At 39.5% G+C, this 24,721-nt stretch overlaps 1 long non-coding RNA gene across 1 annotated transcript; it reads left to right on the top strand.

The window, feature by feature from the left end:
- The first annotated feature begins 228 nt into the window (after positions 1-228).
- On the top strand, positions 229-16,849 carry LOC125110628 (uncharacterized). The gene is made up of 2 exons (XR_007130677.1): positions 229-315; positions 16,691-16,849. It is a non-coding gene; the product is annotated as an uncharacterized LOC125110628 (long non-coding RNA).
- Positions 16,850-24,721: the final 7,872 nt, after the last annotated feature.

The following is a 24,721-nucleotide window of genomic DNA, read 5'->3' as shown; positions in this document are numbered from 1 at the left end:
CTCTATATGCCATGGGTGCTGCCCTAAAAAGACAAAAAAAAAAAAAAAAAAAGACAAAAAAGCAACCATTTCAGGTGCTGAATTGTGAGCAAGTTTAGCTTAGTGTAGCAAGCAAAGAGAAATTATCGTGTTGGTTCTGGTAGTGTCTTAGTCCTTGGGGCTGCTATAACAAAATGGCACAGACTAGGGAGCTTAAAAACAACATGTGTTTCTTTCTCACAGTGCTGGAGGTTGAATTGTCCAAGACCAAGGTCCAGCATGATTGCGAGGAGCCCTGGCTCACAGATTTCTTGTGTCCTTACGTGGTGGCAGGAGGTAAGGGAGCTCTCTGTGTCTCTTTTATGGGGTAGTAATTTCATTTATGAGGGCTCTGCCCTCAAGACCCAATCGTCTCTCAAAGGCCCCATGTGCCAAGACCGCACGGTGCATGCAGGGCTCAACATATGAATGGGAGTGGGGGGCACAAATGCTCTGACCATAGCAGGTAGTACGTGTGGTGCAGTTTTAATGTCTCGCATTTCTTTCAGCTGAGTTCATGGATACTTTATGGAAAATCAATAATGATTTATATGTTATCCTTTTATCCTCTCTTCATAATCCTGTTTGATAATAGCTTTTAGATCTATGCTTCCAGGGAAAGAAAGGACAGATCAAAAGTTCATCAACTCTCTGATTCTCATATAAAGAACTGACTCCAGTTGGGATGGGAATCATCTCTAAGCTTTGATCTCTTATTTTAAGAGATCTTTTTATTTTAAAATAGTCATGTGCTCATCTCTCCACCCTTTGCATGGTTCTTTTCCCTGAAGAGAACTAGATTCATGTAATCCTATCCTGTATATGCTTTTTAGTGTTTGTCTTTTTAAAGGATAGTTCCCCTTAAGCAGAAGCTTAATTTTTTCCTGAATTCTCATTTTAATTTCTAGTCATAACGCATATTGTAAAACCTGAATTCAGTGTGAAAGGACTTAGAATGCGTGACACTACTAGACCTCTTATAATCTATGCATTTTATTTTGAATCTACGATATTTAACACAGGGTCTGGATGTGGCAGGCACATAATCAATTATTTATTGAATGGATAAGAGTTGCGGTTTTCTCTCGCGAGAAATGCTATTCCCAAATAAATGTCGAATGAATTTTGTAGAATTTTCCCTTTGAGCATGAATTCTGGATTATGTCTCTGACCTTGTTTCAGCCTAATTTTCTCAAACCCTAGTTTGCATTAGAATCACCTGGTGAGCTTGTTGACTCAGCCTCATTCACTAGGCAGGGTCTAGCTGTTCACATTTTTAGCAAGTGCTTGAAGTGTTTGTGTAGAAGGTGGTCATGGCACCACACTTTGTAAAATACTATTAAAGGGGTAGGTTCTGGAAGACTTGGGCAGAACCAACTTGGATCTGTGTTTTTTTTAATTTGGTTAACTTTAGGCCAACATTCCAGGTGGCTGGTTTTAGGAAAGGGTCTTAGAGTGGCCCTTCTTATTTTTTTCAATTTTTATTAAAGTTTTGTTGATTTACAGTGTTGTGTCAATTTCTGCTGTACAGCATAATAACCCCAGTCAAATGTGTATGTATATATATATTTTTTCATTCTTTTTCTCGTATTTTTTTCCATCATGTTCTATCTCAAGAGACTGGCCCTGTGCTGTTCAGAAGGACCTCATTGCTTATCCATTCTAAATGTAATAGTTTGCATCTACCAACCCCAAACTCCCCGTCCATCCCCCTTAGCAACCACAAGTCTGTTCTCTATGTCTGTGAGTCTGTTTCTATTCTGTAGATAGGTTCATCTGTGCCATATTTTATTTATTTATTTATTTATTTATTTATTTATTTTCCCACTGTACAGCAAGGGGGTCAGGTTATCCTTACATGTATACATTACAATTACATTTTTCCCCCAGCCTTTCTTCTGCTGCAAAGTGCCATATTTTAGATTCCTCATATAAGTGACATCATAGGTTATTTGTTTCCCTTTCTGTAGGGTGGTCTTGAGATCATTCATCTAGAATGAGTTCTAAAGACAGTCTTGTCTCAGTTGCACAAGCAGAAATGAACAGCCTGTCATATTATTATTAAATCTTCATGACATCAAACAATGTGATTAAACAGTTGACCTTTCTTTTAAAAATAAAACTCCTTAGCAAAACTTCATTATCATGTCCTCATAGAGGAGGGACTAGCTAATGACTTAAAAGAAACTGGCTGGCTGGCTAAGAAGACTGACATGTCTTTGACAGTTCAATGCTCCTTCCGTAAAAATCTGTGATTTTTCACCTTGTGGTCACTGCTGGACTCACTGTCAACATTTCACTAAGGAAGTGGGGATCTTCATGGTTGCATTTGCTTCCTGTGCTCTCCACGACTTCCTGATCCTAGTTCCTAGGTACTTTCTATCCCAAGTGGCTGACAAGGCAGCCTCCCTTCTTTGTCAGCCTGCCACTGGATAGTGTTGAGAGGTACGCGCCTGAAAGGGTATGAGGGTAAGAAGTCTGGCTGCTGAATTGCCACCTGTAGCATATATCACTTTGCCACTGAGTTATTCAAATCTCACCTGTGACTTTTGCATTAAGACAGAAAAGAGTACAGAGGATCTAAAAAATGTTAATATTGGTTAAGTCTTGGTATAGAAATCTATTCTTTCACATGCAACTGCAATAATAAAAATTCAAACCTTGATTAATTCCTCAAACAACCAACCAAACTGACTCCCCAGTAACCAACCTTTCAAATGGAACAGTATTTATAAGTATGGAGAAAAATGATTACCGTATACATGAGAGTTTTGAATTATTCTTATAATCTGGGGACCTAAACATGTTAATGAGCCTAGCTGTACTCCTGTTAACTGGCTGTCAAGTTCTGTGATGGAGTTGGTGGAGGACAGAGGGGCTTGTGTCCCTCCTTTCATGTGGAAGGTCACCCCTGGCTTGTCTCCACAGACAGACACAGGTACATAACCCCTGGCCTGTTTCCACATCTCCATTCCCAACTCCCTCTCATGGAGTGCCTTTTTTTTTTTTTTTTGTGAATGTGGGAGCAGAAATTTGCATATATATTTCTCTGTCTCTTCCTTTCTTTCTTCTTGAAGGGCCAGCGGCTAGTGAAACTGCATATTCTGGGTCAGCATCTCTATGCTATGAGTTTTCAGGGCCTTCTTTCTGTAAATGAGATCTGTGATTAGGTCGTGCTGCCTGTGTCTGGATGTTCCAGCTCTGGGGGGCATACTGAAAAACCCAATGCTAATGAACATCTTGGTCAGGTCCTCTGACTGGAGCACACGAAGATGTGCTCCCCAGAGCTCCTTTGAGAAAGGATTCTCTGTTCAGCTGTGAAGAGGGTGATGGGCAGAGTGCCCCCAACTGCCTGTTTTTTAGTATCTGCCTCAGTTGCGTGGAGCCAGACAGCTTGCTCACTGCCATGCTCTTCCCAGGGCAGCCTGCAATTGATGATGAGCTAAGAGGTGGTTTAAAGGCCCAGATCTTTCAGCCCCACTCTGGGATGATCCTCACAGGCAATGTTCACTTAGTTAATGCATCTTTTTTTTTTTTTTTTTATTCTTTATGGCTGCATCCACGGTGTATGGAAGTTCCCGGGCTAGGTGTCCAATCAGAGCTACAGCTGCTGGTCTACGCCACAGCAACAGCAACATGGGATCCAAGCTGCATCTGTGACCTACATCACAGCTCACAGCAATGCTGTTAGAGCCTTAACCCACTGGGCAAGGCCAGGGATTGAACCCGAGTCCTCATGGATACTAGTTGGATTCATTACCACTGAGCCACAATGTGAAGTCCCCAGTTCATACATCTTAAACTCAAACTCTGTCTCAGTGTCTGCACTTGGGGAAGACAACTTATGACATGGCCTCTTTGGGTTATTAAGGCCTTAGATATCCGTCTGCCTTAATTTTTGGTTTCCTTAGCTGGTTCCAAACTCAAGTAGGGAAGCAATGGTGCCATTTACAGGTTTCCTTAGGATCTGACAGTGGAAGTAACTTGGTCTAAGTGAGGAAAACTTTTACCTGATCTCTGTGTAGCTTAGAGGTGTAGGTAATACAGATGAAATCAGGGAAACCTGAGTGGTGCTCCCCGCGAGTAACTGGCACTCTGGATAGTTAACATATTTTCTGACTCTTATTGATAAATAAAAATAGGACTTCCTATATTAACACGAGTGAAACACCACAAGAGCCTTATTTTCAGGGAGATATGAAGTATGGCTTATGATTTGGTTTCCTAAGAGAGCAATCCAGTATTTCCCATTACCAAGAAGAGTTGCATAATCCCAATTTCCACTGAATATACATATTCACTCATGGTTTAAAGCATAAACAGTTATAACATTCTGATCCTGTATAGAGCAGAGCATTATCAGAAGGGTTTCGGAAACACTTCGGTGAAGAATCCCCATCCTTCATGTGCGGTACCATACCAAGGTAATTCTGAGTTAATAATTGTGAAAAATTAACGGTGGCTTCCACTGAGAACAGAATAAATAGAACATGACTTTGTAATAAAGCAGAACCAGTGTTTTAATGGTGATGCTATCAAAAGGGGCTATTTCACAGAATTTTTTTTTAGAATGTAGTATGCGTTCTCTAGCAAATTAAACTTGTGATCCTAATTAGATTTTTTTTCAAGGGAATGGGAACAGAGAGTTTTATCTGGGAAGGTCCAGCTTTGGGAACATTTATTCACTTGGAAAAATTGGGGAGCAATCAAATACATGTTTAATAAACTAAATCAACTAATTTTAACCCTGGAACTCAAAAGAATGGCAGATGTTACAACCAGATAGCACTCATGGTCACCTTTTTTTAATTTTTAAATTTTTAATTTTTTTATAATGATTTTTATTTTTTCCATTATAGCTGATTTACAGTTTTCTGTCAATTTTCTACTGCATAGCAAGGTGATCCAGTCACACATACATGTATACATTTTTTTTTATTTGTCTTTTTGCCTTTTCTAGGGCCGCTTCCCGTGGCATATGGAGGTTCCCAGGCTAGGGGTCGAATCGGAGCTGTAGATGCCTGCCTATGCCAGAGCCACAGCAGCGCGGGATCTGAGCCATGTCTGCAACCTACACCACAGCTCATGGCCATGCCGGATCCTTAACTCACTGAGCAAGGCCAGGGATTGAACTCGAAACCTCTTGGTTCCTAGTCGGATTCAGATTTGTTAACCACAGCATCATGACGGGAACTCCCATCTTTTTTTTTTTTTTTAAAAGGCTGCACTTGTGGCATGTGCAAGTTCCTGGGTCAGGAATTGAATCCTAGCAGCATCTGTGACCTATGCCATAGCTGCGGTAATGCTGGATCCTTTAACTTACTGCTCTGGACTGTTTTGAACTTGTGCCTCTTCAGTGACCCGAGTTTCTGCAGTCAGAGTCTTAACCCACTGTGCGACAGCAGGAACTCCCAGCTGGGTTTTTAAATTTGTTTAAAGTGGTGGTTTTCAACCTTGTGAGAATATGAAAATAGGTCCTATTAAATAAACAGAGAAAGGGAGATTGGCCTTACTAAAACACAAGACTCATAGTGTTTGCCAAAGAACATAAATCACCACGTTTAGAACAGGCCACACATGAACCCTGAAAATGATTAACACATGCTTTCATTGCTGACAACCCTGCCTTCTGAATGATCTTGATTATTTATCAGTGATAGCTCTGCTCTAATCTTTCTGCCTCCTGAATGAAGATAATTGAGATACTCAGTCACTGAATATTCCTCATATCTCCCTCTCTCTCTCTCTCTTTTTTTTTTTTTTGTCCTTCTAGGGCTGCACCATATGATATGGAAGTTCCCAGGCTAAGGGTCAAATCGGAGCTATAGCTGACGGTCTACACCACAGCAAGCAATGCGGGATTTGAGCTGTGTCTGTGACCTACACCACAGCCCATGGCAACACCTGATCTTTAACCCATTGAGCGAGGTCAGGGATCTAACCTGCATCCTCATGGATACTAGTCAGGTTCGTTTCCGCTGTGCCACAACTGGAACTCCAATTTTCCCCATTTCTTGATGTCATCCACTCCAGAATGGTTTCTTGCTTCCCTCAGTTTTCCTTAAAGTCACCAGTTTGAAGATTTTCCAAATTGCCCGACATGCTAGTAAGGGTCTTCTCTGCTACTGCAAGCTATGTAAACCGGACGGTCCTTGATTGACTACAAGTGTTTTCTTGGTGGTCTTTGTTTGATGGGCATTGACACTTGGCTGCTCGTTAAAATCATCTAGAAAGCTTTTAAACCACTTGACATTCGGGCTATACTCCAGAGAGATTAAATTAGAATTTCTGAGGTTTAGAGCTGGGCGGCCAAATTTTAAAAAGCTTCTCAAATGATTTCAATATGCAGTGAAAGTTGAAAACCACAGGTTTAAATGATTATATCAGATGAGGAGGACGCACCGTATAATAGCTGAAAGTCACTTGCAGCCCTGTGATTTCAACCCTCATATTATTTTACATTGGCTGTGCTTGTTGATGCTTGTGAAGTTGTCTTCATCTATTGAAGGGAGGGAGCTTGATGAGCTGGAAGAAATGCTTTCTTGATGATATTCATGATTAGCCTGGAAGAAAGTAAAGAGTGATATTGACAACACTCATGTTAGGTTCTTGGAGTGAAAGTAAATGAGGTTATTTGAAGCTCTTTCGGTAGGACTGACATGGCAACAGGCACCTACAGAATTTTGTTTTCACCTTCCTTCACTGGGCCATCTAAATGTTAAAGTTTTGATTTAACTATTGCTTCCTTTAATCCAGTCTTTTAGATCCAGTGGCTCAATATTTAAATACGTTTGTTTCTAAGTATTTCTGTTAACATTGTAAATTCATTTCTCCTTCAGGGCACTAGCAATTATGCTGTAGAGGCTTAAAGAGGAGCATCTGAAATATTTATATTAATACTCTGTAATATAATGCTTAATTAACTCGTGTCTTCCATGTGTGGGATTTAATGTAGTGGAGAAAAATTGGTGACAGAGGCAGAAAAACAAAACCATCCATTCCATAAAATATGCCCCCAGCTAGAACATTAAGATAAAACCAGACAGACTTTAACTTTTTCCTCTTTAGACCCGTTGAAGGCTTAAGGAACATGCTTGTTTCTGCAATATTGGACCCTTCTGAGTCAAGCCACTTGATAGACATGATCTTTCTTGATTAGGTCATTCACATTTAGAATATCTGATATGTGGTGGTAAATATGATTTTCATTAATATTTGACCCAAGTTGGACACTGCTGCTGGGCAAGCTTTGTTTATGCTTCCCCTGGCGTGTAAATAACCTACAGGCTCAATTCACAGAATTATCACCATTTTTCTACCATGGCTGCAGGAATTTCAAGAGACAGAGATTCCATCCTTGCTTATAATCTTATTCCAACAAGTACAGTTTTATCTTTCTCTCCTCTGAGGTTCGAAGCAACCTGGATTTCGTTTTGTTCTTCGAGGACTGGCTTGGAATTGAGAATTGGTTGATACATTTATGTTCACCTTTGGATTGCTAGTAGTTCTTATGGTAGGTTAAACTGGATTCTGACTGATGTAGACCTTCTTTATAGGAAAATTTCTATTTCTGTTTCTCTCCATTACTGTAATGTCTAAGAATCTATTTAAGCCATCCTGCCTTTAATTTCTTTCTTTCTTTTTTTTTTTGTCTTTTTGCTATTTCTTGGGCCACTCCCGCGGCATGTGGAGGTTCCCAGGCTAGGGGTCGAATCGGAGCTGTAGCTACCGGCCTACGCCAGAGCCACAGCAACGCGGGATCCGAGCCGCGTCTGCAACCTACACCACAGCTCACGGCAACGCCGGATCGTTAACCCACTGAGCAAGGGCAGGGACCGAACCCGCAACCTCATGGTTCCTAGTCGGATTCGTTAACCACTGCGCCACGACGGGAACTCCTGCCTCTAATTTCTTGAGCTGGTGAACAAATGACCATGACTTTGTATGAGCAGTTGAGTGATATGAAATGAACCAATCAACAATCTGATACACAGTATTGCAAACTTGGTTAGCTGTTTAAACTAATGCTACTTTTATATAGCTGAATTGAGTTTCCCTTTTTATGGGTGTTTATTATTAGATCTCATGTGTCTGTAAGATGTGCCACTGACAATACATGTTGCTAAGACCATGTACTTTAATATTTTCTATCTTTCCTTTTTTATTTATCCCTTTCTAAGAATCTAGATTCTTAGAATTTGTTCTTTTTTTTTTTTTTTTTGCTTTTTATGGCCAAACCTGTGGCATATGGAAGTTTCTGGGCGAGGGGTCGAATTGCAGCTGCAGCTGTTGGCCTAAACCACAATTACAGTAACACCAGATCTGACCCATACCTGTGACCTATGCCACAGCTTACAGGAATGCCAGATCCTTAACCTACTGAGCAAGGCCAGGGATTGAATTCGTAGCCTACCAGAGACTATGTTGGGTCCTTAACTTCCTGAGCCACAATAGGAACTCCCTGAATTTGTTCTTGATATCTAGGGTATCAAAGGGCCAGAGAGCCAGAAACACTGGGAGGTAAGGCTGGGACGACCAGCCTGTTAGCTGTAAGCCATTTAAGGGAATGAGGATGAGAAGCCACTTCATTGGTTCTTAGCCTGGCTGCCTATTAGAGCCTCTTGGGGGGCACTTTAAAACATCCCTTGCTAGTGCTCCGCTCCTTGGAGGACTGGAATTAATGAGTCAGGGATGGGGCGAGAACAAAAGATTGTGGAAGTTCTGTGCTTAGGAGTGGCAGCTCCTGGATTTAGTACTAGGAGAGGCCAGGCCCTCCCATCCACAGTGGACACAAGTTCCTACATGAGCCAAATGGCAAAGCAGGGAGATTGCTGGCCTTTGAGTCCAGGAAACCTGATTCTTAAACTAGCATCATCACTAATAAGCTCTGATGCTTTCAGGCATATCATTTCAGCACTCTGACCTTTAGTTATCTCATATAAAGTTAGGAAGTTTAACTTTGGTCCATTTTTAAAGCTGAGTCTATGATTTTGGCTTTTCATAAAAAGAACACAAACTTTTGCATATGTCTAGCATATATACTAAGGAAAAAACCCCTCAAGTAATTTTATATATTTGAACAGAGGTGCTACCAGGGCTAAATTAGTCTACAAGTTTTAAAATAATTTAATTTAAATTTATAATCAATGTTTAAATAAGTTCTAACTTGGGTAGAATTAATTTGTGATCCTAAGAGATGAGATTCTGGATGTATAAATTCTTGAGTTTTATCTATTCCAGGAAGATTGGGGGTTAAAATAAATGATCGCATAATCCAAATGACTATTCCATGAGGCATTTGATATTATAATGATGGTTTTTGCAATAAGTGATATTCAATTATAGATGATATTTAAAGTTGAGTTCTTCAGCATTTGAATATACTTTATTTTAAGAAGTTTTAGATCTTTTGGTTTTCATTGTAGAGGGATGGAGGAGGATGCTATTTAGGCCATTGTATTAACATTATACATTTGCATCAGAATTTTTTTTTTTAGCAATGTCTTTAAAAACAGAAAAGAGGCAGATTGACCTCCAAAAGAAGAAGAAGGACAGGGGTGGGACTGGTGAGTATCCATCCTGCCTTCCTTTCTCAGACAGAAGGAAAAAAAAAAAAACCTTTAAAAATAACCCACCGATTTTCAACCATTATTATTTTAAGCCACAGGAGCTTGTGAGTTATCTTTCATCTTGCTTCTATCACATAACTAGAGAAATTACACAGCGTCTCCCAAAGGAGAGGTCTAGCTGGGAAGCAGTTCAAACAAAAATATATTATAGAAATGTGATTGTTCAGTGTGTCATTATAGCAGTTATTCATCTTTGTCCCTTAATCTACAGTTTTCTCACTCCTCTCCTCACTTTATCTTTTACGTGTCTGTGTTTTTCGTGGATGCATGTGGCAGGAAGAGTAGCCTTGAGACAATGTTCAGGGAATTTTTTGGATTTAAATGTCATCGTGTTTATCACATCTGTCATTTGAGTAATAATAATAAAAAAAAAGTATCCAGTAAATCAACTGTAATAGAAAAAATAAAAATCTTAAAAAAAAAAAAAGTCACCAAGTAGTATCTATAACACCTCTGCAGATAGAAGGCATTTGAATTTGAATAACCTCCCCGCTCCTTTGGATTAGCATCCCTGGAAGCAAAGTGAGCTGTGTTCAGGATTAAAAGGACTTTCTTTTAAGTCTAAACTATAATAACAATTTCCCTTCTATGAGGTGAGCAATGTTCATTCAGGCCAGCCATCGCTGTAGCACACATTTTAGTACTTGCTTTCTTACAGGGCCATATTTCCAACAAAAATGGCATCCCTTTGAGATATCATATAATAACAGGACAGAATATTTACAATCTGGATTGTGTTGAAAAATTAGGAAATAAGGTGTTCGCTGCATTATTTATTACAGTGTAAGAAAGCACCTGAAACGACATTCATTTTTTCTCTTGTGGGTAAATAATTTGCGCAGGGCTCAGCTGAGTGGTTCTTCTGCTTCTCTCTCGGGTTCACTCACATGGCTGCATTCTGCATCTCTAGTGGCACTGCATAGTAGAAGAAGGCTTAACTGACATGTCTGGCAGTGGATACTGGTTATCAGCTGTTTGGCTAGGGGTTTTCGTTGAGATGAATTATCTCTGCTCCACATGGCCTCTTATCCTCGAATTGACTGTCCTGGGCTTCTTCATGGCAGTCTCAGGACAGCATTCCAGGAGGGGAAGAGGAGAAGCTGGGAAACCTCTTGATGCTTAGGATTTGAAGCTCCTAGTAGCCTGCCTGGACAGACTCATGGATTGAGAAAATAAACTCCATCTCTGGTTGGGAGGAGCAACAAAGTTATATTACAAAGGGACTTGCATACAGAGGTTTGAGGAGTTTTGTAGCCATCTTTGCTTCAACCGACTATAATCTGCTCTCTAGCAAAAATAATTCACATCTCTTCCCATGTGAAAATATACTCACTCCTCCCACAGAAGTCTTATATTTATATTGTCCTTGAAGTCCAGGATTTAATCATCCAAATCAAGCCCAGATGTGGATGAGATTTGTTCAGTGCACCTCCTTGGTTATGACTCTTGATCTAGAAACCTAAGAAATAAGAGGATAAATATTTTTACATTCCATACACAACATACATACAGTCTTACAATGGGACAAGGATAACTGCAGTAGACAATTGCATTCAAAAAGGGGAAGAATGGAAACGCACAGTGATTATCTGCACATGGAAATTCTGGAAATCTAACCAGGTACATGATGCCAGGTTCCTCAGCTCTAGGAGCCAAGGATGTTCCTTGATTAGAGACCAGTTCAACTGCAGTGGACTGATTCCCTAGTACATTCTTCTCAGCTCTTGGGTCAATCCTGTGAGATCTTTCCTTTTTAAGAGGAAATGGTCTGTGTTTGCAGCTGAGTTGTTTTCTCAGCCTGCTTTTTGCCAATGGAAAGCTGGAAACCCATCAGTCTGTTTAAATTACTTAGCTCTTTTTAATACAAGCAGGAGAGGCTTTTGCTGGTACAACTGTTTTTAAAACTTTGTACGTTTCTGGAGTTCCCATCATGGCTCAGCAGTAATGAATCTGGTAGTATCCATGAGAACTTGAGTTCAATCTCTGGCCTTGCTCAGAGGGTTAAGGGGCTGGTGTTGCTGTGGCTGTGGTGCAGGCCAGCAGCTACACCTCAGATTTGATCCCTAACCTGGGAACTTTCATATGCCATGGGTGCAGCCCTAAAAAACCAAAAAATTTAAAAAATTAAAAAAAAAAACTTTGTGCATTTCCTGTACCTCTTATCAGGTTTGACTATGCACCCCTGAAGTCACACCATGATTCCTTTTCAGACGGATCTCTGTTTCTGTGGTCAGCATGTAGTGGGACAGCATCCTTAATGTTTTTAGAAATTCTTTGTCTATCTGAAAGGGTCTATTAAGTTCCCTTTGTGAAGTCAAACAAAGGGTTTTTTGTTGTTGTTGTTGTTGTTGTTGTTGCTATTTCTTGGGCCGCTCCTGCGGCATATGGAGGTTCCCAGGCTAGGGGTTGAATCGGATTTGTAACCACCGGCCTACACCAGAGCCACAGCAATGTGGGATCCGAGCCGCGTCTGCAACCTACACCACAGCTCAGGGCAACGCCGGATCGTTAACCCACTGAGCAAGGGCAGGGACCGAACCCGCAACCTCATGGTTCCTAGTCGGATTCGTTAACCACTGCGCCACGACGGGAACTCCCTAAACAAAGGGTTTTATACCCACACCTTTGATTTGATCTTTGCTTGAGGTCATTTCTTAACTTTGGAATCTTTTGCCAACTGGATAATCTGGTGATAAGAAATAGGTTTATTTTCCAACCCAGCAACTTTTCAAAAATTCTGCTTGCAAATTATAAGTTCCTTCTTTCTTTCCTTCTTTTCTCCCCCATTGACTTGTCACGTGCAGTTAGAAACACCCAATGATCTGACTTTCAAAATACTGGGCAGCGATTTCTTCAGCCAGGTCAATGAATTCATTAGGTACATTTTCTAACTCTTGAGTTGTTTTATTTTTTATCATGTAATGGTGTGGTATTACTATTATGATTTATCGTATGAATTTATTGTGATTTATACATTCTGCCAGTGTATAAGGGTCACTCTTTTTACAGCCTCTAATACGATTTTCTTCAACTTCAGGGACTTCATTTCCTTTATCACTTTTTAGACTCTGTATCTCCTGGTCCCAAAGCCAAGGATAAATGTTCCAGGTTTTGTTGCATCTTGCTTCCAGTACTAGTATCAGTTAACTATTGCTACATAATTTAAACTACATAATTTAACTATTGCTACATAATTTAAACCATTCCAAAACAAAGGGGCATAACACAATAAACATTTAAGTGCTTATGATTCTGAGTGTACACAGTTTGGGCTGGACACAATTGAATGGCTCTTTTTCCTGTCTCACCTAGAGTCACTCCTGTGGTTTCAGTTGAGTGGGGCTGGATGATTGGAGATGACCTCACTCATATCTGGTAGTTGTTGATAGGTTGATTTGGAGGGCTTCAGCCAGGACAAGATCCTAGGGTCTTGTCTTCTTCCTATGGCAGTTTTAGCATAACATTCCAAGAGGGCGAGGGCAAGCTGAAAGGCTTCTTGAGGCCTAGAACTGGAAATCATAGCTATCATTTCCACCATATTTTTTTGGCCCAAGCAGGTGACAAGGACAGCTCAGATTCAGGATGAGGGGAAATCTTCTCTACCTCTTGATGGAAGAAGCTGTCATGTCACATTACAAAGGGATAATGTGCATATTAGGATGGGAAGAATTTTTGTGGCTTTCTTTGTAAACAACCTGCCATAAACACTTGATACTTAGAAAATAGGCTATCATAAATATTTTCAGGGATATTTAGACTTTCAAATTAACTAAAATTTTGCTAAATATTCCACCCTTTTGGATAACAATGAAGAGAGGATGGTGCACGTGTATACACGTAAAAATGAGTATATTCTGTTCCTTTGGAAGGTGACGTATGGAGGGAAGTGATTCACGATAGTATAAAAACTGGGCTAGAAACAAATGAGCATGTATTTACTGTCAATTTTTAGACACAGAAAATTATGAAAAACTACCACTCTTCTTTCCCTAAAGCTAGGATTTTCAAATCCATTCTTTGACTACATAACTTTGAAATAGTAGCTCCTTTTTTTTTTTTTTTTTTTTTTTTTGCTTTTTAGGGCCGCACATGTGGCATATGGAGATTCCCAGGCTAGGGATTGAATCGGAGCTACAGCTGCTGGCCTGCGCCATAGCCATAGCAATGTGGGGTCCGAGCACATCTGAGACCTATGCCACAACGCACAGCAATGCCAGATCCTTAACCTACTGAGCAAGGCCAGAGATCAAGTTCACAACCTCACGGTTCCCAGTGGGATTTGTTTCTGCTGCGCCATGACAGGAACTCCTCCAATCATTAATTTTTCTTCTCAATAGCTTAACACAGTATAGTTCTTCATTCTCATTATCTCTTGATCTGGTTTTCCATGAAGCTAGACAACCTAGTTTCCAAATAAGTTTATCATTTACTCAGAGTAATTGAACGTTAAAAATATCTTCCATGAGATTTTGAAATGTCTTTTTTTGATACTTATCACATGAATTACATTTGTTAGTCACTCCTCAGAAACAATTGATGTTTGTTTACTGAGGTTCCAGGGGGTAATGAATCTACTGGTTTAATGATAACACTGTGTTTTTATAACTAGAGAAAAAACATCATTGAGAAAATCCTCCTGTTTTGGAGATACTATACACTTAATATGCCCCATTAGCATGAGATTTCCAAAAGATTATGCTTTTAAAACAGGGTTTCAAGGAGACTAGGCTGAAAGTAAGAAAAGCCTGCAAGTAGAGTAGAGTAGAGGCTGAAATGAGAAGAAGGGAGGACAGGTGAAACTGAAAACTCTGCAATAACAGAAGTGGGAAAAATTCTGAATTAACTTTGATGGCAATTTCACATTTAAGTGGCAAGAGGCAGGAATTGGGAAGAAGGTAAGTTTTATTTATCCTTTGGCAATATTATACATCCTTTAAAAATGCTCTTAGTGTTGAAGATGATTAAAACAATTACTGTGCAACTGAATACCTAATGTTCCATTCTTGCCTTGTCATTGTGTTGTCGCTGTGTGTCTCTGTACTAAAAAGCCTTCATGTTGGCATTAGAGCATTGACACATGATGTTGAGATGAGAAACTGGAAAGTCAGCTGCTGTCTTGACTCAGAATATAAGACACCCAATCCTTCATTTTATAACCTTGCAGCTTAAAAAAAAAAGTGTTTAGGAAAAGTGAGAGACTGGAAAACTATAAATTTTAACTTTCCAGCACAAGTAACATTAGGTCATTGTTGCAGTCCTGGAAATGGTTTATTTGGAATCGTTTATTATGTTTGATGAACTCAAATGAAAACCATGAAAGGAGCCCTCTTTTTCCTTCCTCACCCTTCCATAATGATATTTACTGTTTGCACAGCGATCATTCAATTTTCAGAGATACTCACCAACTTCTCCTGCTGATTAAATTCCTGTTTGGTTTCACTGCCAAGTCTGTTGGATTAAATTAACAAGTTCTGTTTGCTTTAGTTGAATGACCTGCACCAACCTTCAGCTTGTACTAAATAATAATCTCTTCAATGATATATTGATTCGATGCTCTTTACTTCTTTTAAAGAAATGTGCAGTAAGAATGTTATCTTTAGCTTGCTAGAATTTGCGGGCCTTCATTGCTTATTTTAATAGATTGGAGACCTTGATCTTCCACATCTAATCACTCCTTTCTCTTTGCTGTTTTTAATGATTCCTGTTCTTCTAAAGGATCACCATATCTTGATTACTCTAAGGAAAGACTTTAACATGATCTTTTAGTCTATAAAACGTCTCACTCTTGGAAATTATCTATATCAAAGGGCCAATTAAGGAAGATTAAAACCTTTCTTTTTTAAAAGTAAATCCAATTTTTATTGAATTGCTTTGTTCCATCCCTCTTTTATTTGCTTTAGAGCTAATAGCTAAAAGGTTTTGAGGAGTTGAAGAAAATAAATTAAAAGTTTTCATAGAAAAAACTTGAAAGTAGAACAAGATTTTATAAATTTTACATGGAGCCTAAGCCATTGCAGACATTACAGCATTAGGAAATTAGAATGACACTCTCAGAATTTCAATAAAAAAAAAAAAAAAGAATGCCAGTGGTAGGATGAGGAATGGGAGCTGAGAGGAGAGTAGTGTGGAAAAAAACAGCAGTTGATACATTGTAGGGATTAAGCAATGGTGTAGAGTTTGTGTATTTTCAAATTTGTTACCCTTCTGCATCCCCCTGTCCATGTACCCTGCCTCATTATTTCATGTCAGTAAGGTAAGTGAAGGGCAAAGAGATTAAGTAACCTGCCCAAGATCACACATAGAACACAGGTGAACCGAGATCCACCATTTGACCTTAAGTCGATTTAGCTCTTGAGCTCATTCCCTGCTTAACAAAACATACTCTACCTCTGAGATGTAATCACTTCCAGATTCTCAACCCTCTCTTCTACTTCCTGCCCCCAAACAGGCCCATGATTCTGCACACCTCATAGTAACCACACAGTAACAGGTTATTGGGGAAACCTTCTCCCTACAGAGATTCTTGCTTATTGCATTTATCTTTTAACCCAATTGGATTCTTTCATGTAGTTCAGTAAAATTCAACTCTCTTTTGTCAGAGAAAATGTGAGGAAAACCATTCTCCTCACCTCTCTGGGCCTCAAGAAGGTGACACTGGGAAAGGCTGGTTCTCCTCTACTCCCTCGTTCAGGTTCAGTTTCCCAAATGTGAGCATCGAGATGAGCTGAAAGGATGTTTTTTTTGTTTGTTTGTTTTGTTTGTTGTCTTTTTGCCTTTTCTAGGGCCGCTTCCCACGGCATATGGAGGTTCCCAGGCTAGGGGTCTAATTGGAGCTGTAGCTGCTGGCCTACACCAGAGCCACAGCAACGTGGGATCCGAGCCGCATCTGCAACCTACACCACAGCTCAGGGCAATGCCAGATCCTTAACCCACTGAGCAAGGCCAGGGATCGAACCCGAAACCTCATATTTCCTAGTCAGATTCGTTAACCACTGAGTCATGACGGGAACTACAAGGATTTTTTTTTTTTTTTTTTTTCACAGCATCACCCCTTGCTGCAATCCAGGGACTTAATCTGGGGCTTAATGGAAGAAATCGTGATCCGTTTTGGTGTTGAAAGGAACCTGGCTGATTCGGGTTTTACTGAGAGATTGTATTTGTAGACTGTACCTAATGGGCAATTAAAGGCTTTGTGAAGATAATTGTGACTATATTGGTTTTTACCTTGTGTGCCAACTGGATTGTTATCTCTATCTGCCTGCTCCTTCCTGCTTTCCCCCTACTTCTCTACTGTTTCAGGGCTACCTCGGCATATGATGTTCTCAGGTATGGTGCTTTACTCCACAACCTGTACCAACTGGCCTTTGTATCTGAGGTCTTGCCACCTTTTTTTTGTTTGTTTGTTTTTTTTTTCAACTGAGTGAAAAATACATTTACTGAACTTACGAAACAGAAAATAAAGAAATCCAGCTTATTTAATACTGGTAGTCAAAGCAATGTGTTTATTTGCAAAACCAAAGCAAATAAACAAAGCAGTTATCATGTGTTTGAAAAGACCATCTTAACCAGCAGAATTATGTACACCCACAAACCACATTGATTCACAGACCAGATAGATATATAGCTGCTACTGCTTTACCCATAATATAATTAAGCCTCTGTTTCTCATCCATGAGCAAATTGTCTGATTGTCCAATCTGAATATCCAGCTTTACCTGCAGTGCTTATCCTTGGCTATCATGAAACAGTTCTATATCTTTCTTTCTCAGCCATGATTTCCTGGCTCCCCCAAAGTGATCCCTCACTTTCTTGTCTGCCATCCCTGTCATCTTGATTGTGGCCAATCTGATGTTCTTGATTTTCTTTTCTTTTTAGGGCTGCACCCTCAGCATATGGAAGTTCCCAGGCTAGAGGTCGAAGAGGAGCATAGCTGCTGGCCTATACACAACCACAGCACCTCTGGATCTGAGCCTTGTCTGCGACCTACATAGCAGCTTGTGGCAATGCTGGATCCTAAACCCACTGAGCTGAGCAAGGCCAGGGATTGAACCCGCATCCTCATGGATACTGTTTGGGTTTGTTACTGCTAAGCTATAGTGGGAACCCTTGTTCTTGATTTTCTATTGCCTCTTTGTCCTGATTCTCAGAGGAGCCTACCATTTCCCCTCAAGGTGTCCAGTAGGGGAAAAGGCAATGAATTTGGTCAGGCCATCTATGAGCCTTTCAATTTTCTGCCATCTCTGCAGAAGTCCAAGCCATTCATTTGCTCTAAATATCCTTCTCCTGATGATGGTTGACTGCAGAGAGTGATTTTACCTTTCTGACCCCTGCTGGGGCCTGTGTAACTTTGCTGAAGACACCTTTTGATACTGTGTTTTGTTTCTTTAACCTGTCTTTTTTTTTTTTTTGATGACCTCTTGGATTAGTATAGTGCTATTTTATCTGTGCACCTTCTTTTGTAGAAGTTTTTGTCCTTTTTCCCTAGTGGACATATTTGACACATCCATGTGCCTTTTGGCGTCCTGGTGAGTGGCCAACCACTATACTCTTTGTGAAAATTTCAGTCACAGGAATCACAAAAGAGCGCATTATCTGCATTTTTGCCTTGGTCTTGACAGGAGCCTCCGAGTTTACTGTCCAGGCACTGCCCTCTCTCTACCTGTGAGTTCTGAGCAGGAAACTTTAAACAGCTTGGATGACCACTGTTGCCACCGTCAGCACAGGAGGTGAATTCCTCTGCTCTTTTCTTGGTTTTGTTCTTTGGTACCGGGACTGTACTCCACAACCTGTACCAACTGGCCTTTCCCTCTAAGGTGCTGCCACATTTTTAGTGAGCAGTGAACAGGTTTCCATCTCTGAAGACACTACTGACTCCTCTGTTCCCCAGTTTGGAGAATCATGTTTGTTCATTTCAGAGACAGTCTACCTCTTCCTCCAAATTTCTCTTTTTTCCATTGGTCCTCCTTTCTTCATAGAATCCCTGCCACTTATCTTCCCTGGGGTGAAGCAGCACAGAGTCTAGTTTCTCTTTGTAGTAGAGAAAGGGGAAGGAGAAAAGATAGGGAGGAACAAAAATTCAGATGTTAAAAATTTGCCCACCATGGTATTATGCTCATGCATTGAGAAAATTGTAATATTTCTCCATCCTAGCTATAGAGTGTCCTGGACTCAGTGTTGCTCTCTTTCTTGTTTGATATAATACAGAATGAATCAAAGTATCTTTTCTCCTTTTCACCTGACAGGAGTAATGTTCTTCAGTGATATCAGTGTGCAGGGATCTCATATAAAGTTTAACTGGCTCAGAGTCATTCCTGGGAAAATGATGGTGATACCAACCAAATGGACCCTCAAGTTGGGGCATAGGCAGCAGCAGGAGTTAAGGAAGGGATTTAGGGAGTGAGAAAGTTGGACAGTGGATATCTATTTATAGTGTGTATCTGACTAGAATTTAGGTGATACCTTTCTTATCAAATTGATAGTTATTACTTGGGGTGGATTTCAAGTCCTAGATTTGCTTTTGGTTTGCTAAATCCTAAGTACCATTATTGTGTCTTGCTGCCATTAATAACATCTCAGTACTTCTATTTTTCATTTTAAGATAAGAGTTTCATACTCATGCAGTATGAGAGAGTGCTGAGGTTATTAGGCTAACACTTCTCTAAGGTCAATTTATAAGTTTTCTTCTACTCTCCCTCAGGTTACCTACAAAAGAGTTTCAATTGTTTAACCTTTCTATTATACTGGAACATAGCTCTTAAAGGTATTTCTTTGTTCCTTGAAGTGAAGAGTATTTTTAACCATCATTTTTCACTGATGCTACATCAGCATCAAAGAAATGATTTCCAAGTAGTTGTGCCCAAGTTGAGGTTTCCAGCTGATTTTTGCAGTTCCCATCTGCAAATTGAGGTGGAGGAGGAAACAAAAAACCAGAATGATTGAATATATTGAAGCAGAAAGCAAAAGGGTGCTTATAACTGGGGCTGTGTCCTAACCACTTGATTGGGGTGGACCCTGACAAAAGATAACATTCTACAGTAAAGAGTGATGAGGTGACCAGCTGTTACTCTTATAGCAGTGTTTTTGTACTTTATAACTATCTGATAGTAATGATAAGGATTGAGGCAGTTTTTCCAAAGTATGTCATAGCATTTGCAGCAATGGTCCACCTTGACCAAGCCTTATTATGGATTGGCTATTTGTCTTTTCAGAGAGAACTAAAATATACCTCGACAATGTTCTGTGATTAATTTTTGGTGAGAGACTATTACATTAAAGCCAAAGTAAAGTGAAAGAAAAATGACCTAATATCTGAAAATTTCAGAAGGAACTGTGATGCATTTTCTTTTCTTTCTTTCTTTCTTTCTTTCTTTTTTCTTTTTTTTTTTTTCAGTGCTGCAGCCATGGCATATGGAAGTTCCCAGGCTATGGGTTGAATTAGAATCAGAGCTACAGCTTCAGGCCTATACCAGAGCCATAGCAATGCTGGATCCGAGCTATGTCTTCGACCTACACCATAGTTCACGGCAACGCTGGATCCTTAACCCAATGAGGGAAGCCAGGGATTGAACCTGCATCCTCAGGGATACTACTTGGGTTTATTTCTGCTGAACCACAAAGGGAAGTCCTGTTTTTCTTTCTTGAAAGGAGAGGTTGACTACTGGAATTTGAAGATGGTGGCATAGACTGCCATGAGTTTGATTTGCGTAAAAACTATTTTTTCATCTGTTTTGGGACAAGAGCTTTCTATTGGTGATTCAGTCAAAGGTTAGAAGTAAAATGACAAAAACTTGTTAAACCTCCTATTCTGGCAGTGCTAGCTGGGATGGGCACATGGATTCATTAACGTTAGACCCTTTTCCTCTTTATTATCCCTCGGTATCTTTGTAGTCAACATTTCTGTTTCAGCCATTTTTCTCCTTTTCTTGCTGTAGTAATTTCTCTCCCCACTTCCTTGGCTGTTTGATATGTTCATTTCTCTTGGGAATGATGTTGCTTCCTTCTCCTTAACAGCTGTGAATTTTACTTTTTCTACCACACTTTACGCTCCATATACTTTTACCTTACATTTCAAGCAAGAAACCAATAACTACTTAATGTATGTGCACTCTGTTCCTCATATTGCATATATTTTGGATACTGCACATATGTGATTTAGTAAAAGATGGACGAGGCATTTTTTTCCTTTTTTAGTGTTCTTATTGAAGCTAAGCACAAATATTTTTTCCCTCAAATTATCATGAATTTGTTGACAAACAATGAATTATAAATCTGTCTCCTGATTCTTAGGTCTGTGTGTCTTTGAGCTAACATGACTCAGGATTATGAGTGTGAAGTGACTAAATAGTAATAGCTCTAGTGACTTACTGCCTGGGAAGCTGCCCCAAGATGTGCCTGCGGTACCCGGAGGTGTCATGGAGCCACACAAATGGAAGCTATCCCTTTAAACGGATGTAATTTTCTTCACAAAAACAAGGCCAAAATCTTCATTCTGTCCTATTACTGCTAGAAAAATCTTGCTTCTGCAGAGAGGATATCCCATTATAAGGGATAGATGCATTTGGAGTCCTCCATCTGCAGAAGCAGAGAACTTTAGCACAATGCAGCCTACATGGAGTTAACAAGCATGGAAGGGTGTGAGTTACATGGTATAAGTTCCTTGAATTTCTCCTTCCCACTCACTTCAAATACATTCTGGCCTGACTTTCACAACCTCTTCCCCTCCTAGGCTTTCCAAAGTGGGCTATTAGACAGTCAATATGTGAGATTTTGTGACAGAGAATTAGAAAGAAAAGGGAAATTAGAAAGAAATTTCTTGAAGAAGTTTTGTTTTTTATTGTGGGGCATGAGTGGTTTGGAGCATCATCATTACATGAGAGCAGAAGTGGAAGAGAAAAACGGTGATAAAAAAAGATGTTGCTAGGGTCATCTTTCTTTTCCATTGTGTTTGGCAAATATAAATAAAAGATTTGTTATTTTAGTATGAAACCAGTTGTGGTTAAGTGACCTGTGTTCTGTGTCGATTATCCCAGTATTCTACTGCACTGTGTGGGTCAAAGCATAAGTTTGTGTTATGTCCATGAAGGCATAGACATTCAATACAACAAAGACCTGGACCAGACTGCTACATAGCTTGAACCATAGTGGTTCACTATTTTCACCATCTTAGAGAGGAGAAACTTGGGGTCAATATTGGCTAGCTAATGTTGCCTACAATTGGTTGCTTACTGTGTGTTAGAGACTATTAGGAAATTAACATGACAATGCTTATAATCCCATAAAAAAGATGTAAAATAACAGAAAATTGCCTCAACATTAGGAAATTTTGAAAAATTAATTGCAAAAGTAGAATGCTCAGTATAAAAACATAGTGTCAAAAGTCGAAAGTCAAAGTCTTCTTTGATTTTAGTCTCTTTTCAGGCCACCAGAGTTAACGGTTTCATGTGCTGAACAGTATATATAGTATATTTCTCTGTATAGAAAATCCCAGACCTATGCTTGTTTGAACCATTCAGGCAAAATGTGATTCTAAAGGAAAATAGTCTTTTATGTATATAAGCCATTTGTGCTTGAGAAAATTTTTGATTTCGGATAAAGTAGTTGGAATGTGAAATAAACTGTATTTGAATGCAGCTTCCTAAAATTTGAATGTCATTTCCCATATACGTATTAGTGAAGGTTTGGTCAGGAAAACAGGAACCACACTAGGTATTTCAACAAAAAAAGTCTAATCTAGGGAATGGGTTAAGTAAAGCTGAAAGAGCAAAATGTGAGTCTAGTTGTAATACCTGTGGAGGGTAGCTACCATCTTTATGGCTGGAGCCCACCAAAAAAAGAAGGTATGATTTTCAGAATCTAGACTCTGTACACTGGGGCTCAGATTCCTGAACAGAAGTCATGGCCCAGTTGCTGAGAAGGGTCTTCTGAGAAGGGTGCAATGAAGCTTGTTCTAGGAACGCCAATGGCTGTTATTGGGATGAAGGGCCAGAACTAGATAACATAGATAGGAATTTAAGGAATAATTTCCTTTTCCCCTTCAGCCTTGCAATCTCTCCCAGAGTTCCCTACTGGCTGCAAGCTGGCAAATGACAAAAATAGTTTTCATGGTCTTGGCTCAGGATCATGAAAGTATAGAATGACAGATTTGGAGCCGAGAGTTAAGAACTTTATAACCAGCACAATATTTATGATTTTTTAAAGGTATTTCTGAATTGAAAAGTTTTTAACTTTAGATCATAGTTTAGATCTGAGAATAGTCCTTATAAGGGGCCAAAAGTTTGATAGAAGGTAGACAGGGTGAGAAAACCAGTTTAATTGGGATAAACCCTTTATTAATTACACAAAACTATTATTATTATTTCCCAGGAAATGGTGGATCCAGTGCTTTCAAGTATTAATATGATTAATGGTGAGAGGGTTTCTAGCTTATATCTTATAATTTAATGACTTGAAGATATTGCTTCTTCTTATCAATTCCAATGCCAAAATTTAGAATAGTTTTTAACACATTGTGTAGAGTGAATAATTACCACAGAAATATATAGTGGGATTTGTGTTCTCATGGGAGAGAACAAGCAACATACAATCCCATTTCTAGTGCTGTGATGCTGTACTGTGAACAAAGATGTATTATGGCCCAGAGTTTTCCCAGGTGGATAAATCACACTGTGGTGGTCTTACTGCAATATTGTTATGCATGTGAAATCAGTGTAACACTAATGTTATCCACATAAATATCTTTATCAAGACTAGCCTTAAATGAGAAATCTCAGAAGGACCCAGTAGGTGTTTGGTATTTTCCTTAATAGCTGTGCATGAGAACTTTAGTACTTTTCACCTGCCTTTCTTAGGGCATCAGCTTCTTGGTGAATGCATGATGTGTACGTAGGTGAGGGCTGGAGTGGGGGAGGATCTTGCCTTGCTGATTGTATTAGTCTGCTTAAGCTATCATAACACAATACCACAGACTGGCTGATTTAGACAATAGAAGTGTAATTTATCACAGTTCTGGAGGCTAGAAGTCTGTGATCATGGTGCCTGCTTAGTTGGTTTCGATGAAGACTCTCTTCCTGGCTTGCAGATAGCTGCCTTCTAACTGTGTCTTCATTCGCCTGTTCCTCTGTGATGCATGAAGAGAGAGATTGAGCTCTCGGGTGTCTCTTCTTATAAGGACACGAATCCAATCAGATTGATTTCCCCTCCTCTACCCCACTGTCCCGGTGACCTCATTTAACCTCAGTATTTCCTTTGAGGCCCTGTCTCCAAATACAGCTACGTTAGAGGTTAAGGTTTCAATGTGTCAATTTGGGGAGGACACAAACATTTAGACCATAACACTGATGAACTCTGCTTCTTTGATATTCTCAGCATAAGCTCTAGGTACCTCATTTTCTTCATTTGTAAAGGTCAAGGGAAGCACTTAAAATTACCTGAGAGCTAATGATGAACATTATATCCTCTGCAGTTAATTTCTCTACTGATAACTTCAGTGTCTGCTCTTAATTTTCTTAGTAGTCTCATTTTACTTTTGATTCTTATTACTAAATTTGCGTGAACCTAGAAGGTATAGTCATCTTTAACCATATAATATTCTCGATATGGTGATGTAATTTTACATAAAACATTTCTAGCTTAATTTTACATAAAACATTTTAAAAGGCTGGGTTGTTTTTTGTTTGTTTGTTTGTTTACATCTTAGCTTTCCCTTTAATCAGTCCTCCAGTGGACAATTGGATGTTGTGTAAAATCTAGAGAATACTGTGTGTGTCTAGGGTTTCTTTGTTTAATGTATGACTTGGTAGTTTAGCATCATAGGACTGTATGTAGGCTGCATTGTCAAAGCAGGTCTGCTCCATTCCAGAGTTGTGAGAGGCAGACTAAACGTTCTTCTTTACCCTCCACCCTCTAATAAAGAAATGATTGTGAGTGGAATATAAAAGTATATTCCAAATCTTATTTGAATATTCTTTTGATACTTAGTCTATATTAGGACATAAATTCAAACTGCTTGCTGTGTTTTCACTTGTGAGGCTTATAAGCATGCCCAGAGGTTATTTAACACAATGCATAAATGAAAT

The sequence above is a fragment of the Phacochoerus africanus genome, chromosome 11 (assembly GCF_016906955.1).
Source record: "Phacochoerus africanus isolate WHEZ1 chromosome 11, ROS_Pafr_v1, whole genome shotgun sequence".
NCBI classification, from domain to species: domain Eukaryota; kingdom Metazoa; phylum Chordata; class Mammalia; order Artiodactyla; family Suidae; genus Phacochoerus; species Phacochoerus africanus.
This window is presented reverse-complemented; position numbering and strand designations above follow the sequence as displayed.